The sequence below is a fragment of the Oncorhynchus masou genome, chromosome 7, assembly GCF_036934945.1.
Source record: "Oncorhynchus masou masou isolate Uvic2021 chromosome 7, UVic_Omas_1.1, whole genome shotgun sequence".
Taxonomy (NCBI): domain Eukaryota; kingdom Metazoa; phylum Chordata; class Actinopteri; order Salmoniformes; family Salmonidae; genus Oncorhynchus; species Oncorhynchus masou.
The window spans coordinates 24616551-24619736 of NC_088218.1; the positions used below are offsets into that span (position 1 = coordinate 24616551).

General features: G+C 44.7%; 1 non-coding gene and 1 pseudogene across 1 annotated transcript; one reads left to right on the plus strand and one right to left on the minus strand.

Annotated features, from left to right (window-relative positions):
- Positions 1–76, plus strand: trnav-uac (transfer RNA valine (anticodon UAC)). The gene has a single exon. It is a non-coding gene; the product is annotated as a tRNA-Val (tRNA).
- A 390-nt stretch (positions 77–466) lies between these two features.
- Positions 467–1451, minus strand: LOC135543087 (growth/differentiation factor 8-like; annotated as a pseudogene).
- Between the last annotated feature and the right edge of the window lie 1735 nt (positions 1452–3186).

Sequence of the window (3186 nt, forward strand, 5' to 3'; positions counted from 1 at the left end):
GGTCCTGTTTGGCTCAGTCGGTAGAGCATGGCGCTTACAACGCCAAGCGTCGTGGGTTCGATTCCCGCTGGGGCCACCCATATGCAAAAGTAGTGGCCCCAGCCGACTTGTAAGTCGCTTTGGACAAAAGCGTCTGCTAAATGGGATATATTATATATTATATTATATATATATATCGGGGACATCTGTTTCAGTGCAGATTTTGCACTCCTATGACAATTGTGTTATGTGTCCTTAATTAAATATTTCTAGCAGTTCCAGCCACATTGCAGAACAAACCTAGGGGGGAGAGTATGGGCAGTTCATGTCCTCACTCAGAGCAAAGGGTTCATGTTTTTCAAACTCCACATGTCACCTGTAGCCGTTTATGCAAAAATATTATGGATTCTTGTAAGAAGGTTCACTTTGGGATACCTTTTTAACTCATTACACAACACAATGTGCGTGTGTGTTTTGTCCTGTCCTCTCATCCTCCCTCTCGGGAGCAGCCACAGTGGTCCACCACCATAGACGGTATCTTCTCATAAATGATCTGCTCTATGCGGTTGAAGTAGAGCATGTTGATGGAGGACATCTTAGTTGGAGTACAACAGGGCCCTGTGGTACCCTGGGCGTTAGCCTTGTTCACCAGGTGAGTGCGGGGGTACTTCTGGAGGTGCATGTACTCACACTCCCCAGAACAGTAGTTGGCCTTGTAGCGTTTGGGGGCAATGATCCAGTCCCAGCCAAAGGACTCAAAGTCGACGGTGAGGGGGCAACACAGCGTCTCTGAGGACTCCTAATCACAGTCCAGGGCAGAGTCCCTCTGGGAACGCTTTAGGTTCTCCGATATCTTCACCTCCATGAAGGGTTGCTGTGAATTGAATGTCAATAAGAAGGAAATCCAAAGCAAAACTGCACTGCAAACATCTGGTGGCATAACTCTGATGGAATGAAATCTCCTCTGTGGATTGATTTATGTTTATACATGGTTATTAATATTAACATATTTTATTAAACCTTGTAACCAACATATTATGATGCCTAAAGGCAAAACCACATTCCAAATCATTAAGATATAATTACATTAATACACTGTAGGCCTGTACTTACCAGTCCCTCTTCTCCCAACTGCTCCTGTGACAGCGAAATCCTGCCTTTTCAAATCATAAGCTTTGATCTCGAGACCATAATGAGTTGGGGCTGATGAAGCCAGGTTTTGAGTAATTGATTTATGTCTACACTTTGCCAAGTGCTTGCACCGGAAGCCACATGATCTTCAGGGAGAGGATCCGTATGTGCGAGTTTCCCTCAGTGGGTGCTTTTATGCGGGAGATTTGCAAGAAGACAGTTGTGACGGTGTCATCCGGCAGCAGGTGCACCCAAAGTTGTGCATGTAAAATGTTGTTAGGTCGAATCTTCGGACTGAGATTGAAGAAACAAAAAGATGGTATTCCGTCTTGTTGTGACATTGGTCCAGCTAAAAAGTTTTGTCCATTTGGAACCCAATTACGCACTGGTGAATTTAAGCAGACACTTTTCTGGTTCCATGGCGCATGGCAGGCATAAACTACCCACTTTTGTATGAGAAAATAAGTAATTACTTACGTGTTGCCATGGATATGATCGTTTCAGTTGGGGCACGCTCCTCATCCTCCACACGATCCTCCACACGATGCTGTGGGGTTATATCCTTCCTGTTTGGACCTGTCCGGGGGTGTCCTCGGATGGGGCCACAGTGTCTCCTGACCCCTCCTGTCTCAGCCTCCAGTATTTATGCTGCAGTAGTTTATGTATCGGGGGGCTGGGTCAGTTTGTTATATCTGGAGTACTTCTCCTGTCCAATTCGGTGTCCTGTGTGAATCTAAGTGTACGTTCTCTAATTCTCTCTTTCTCTCTCTCTTTCTCTCTCTCGGAGGACCTGAGCCCTAGAACCATGCCCCAGGACTACCTGACATGATGACTCCTTGCTGTCCCCAGTCCACCTGGCCGTGCTGTTGCTCCAGTTTCAACTGTTCTGCCTTATTATTATTCGACCATGCTGGTCATTTATGAACATTTGAACATCTTGACCATGTTCTGTTATAATCTCCACCCGGCACAGCCAGAAGAGGACTGGCCACCCCACATATGCTCTCTCTAATTCTCTTTCTTTCTCTCTCTCGGAGGACCTGACCCCTAGAACCATGCCCCAGGATTACCTGACATGATGACTCCTTGCTGTCCCCAGTCCACCTGGCCGTGCTGCTGCTCCAGTTTCAACTGTTCTGCCTTATTATTTTTCGACCATGCTGGTCATTTATGAACATTTGAACATCTTGGCCATGTTCTGTTATAATCTCCACCCGGCACAGCCAGAAGAGGACTGGCCACCCCACATAGCCTGGTTCCTCTCTTGGTTTCTTCCTAGGTTTTGGCCTTTCTAGGGAGTTTTTCCTAACCACCGTGCTTCTACACCTGCATTGCTTGCTGTTTGGGGTTTTAGGCTGGGTTTCTGTACAGCACTTTGAGATATCAGCTGATGTACGAAGGGCTATATAAATACATTTGATTTGATTTGATGCTCATACTGGTCTGTAAATTGTGAAAGGATGGGAGCTTTTGGTAAGAGCTGCCTGATCATTTATCCGATGATGTTTGGAGCCTGCTCGAGCCTCAGAATGCTGAGAATTTGGGATCTGATGTTGTGGAGTTTCATTAGTCTGTTCTGTTCTCTGAACTCACAGGTTGAGAATTGCTGTACTTCTCCATCCACTGTTGTTAGGTTGGCTTGGTGCCTTGTGGTTTCATTCACCCCCATGGTGGTGCCAAGTGCACCTATGAGTGTAAGGTAAAGCATAAATTGCATCCTGTCACTTGTCTTATTAACCCCACTTTGTACAGAATAGCATATTCCAGGTCTATATAACACAGTGACAAGTATTTTAATGACTATTTTTTAAATAATCTCCCTTTTTATGATTCTGATTGGCTGCATTAGAGTTGAATGTTTTGATTCAGTTTTAAAGAGATAGACTGTTTTAAAATGCTATAGTACATGCTTCCAGTAATTGGCCTATGTTTCCATCCTATTGGCAACAGATTTCATGGGAATATTGTAGAATCCACATAAAGAAAATATTATGTTCCACCTGTGGTGTGTTTCCACCAAAATGACTTGTTGTGAATACAAATCAGTGCCTGATGACATAGTGCACACAAAATGTA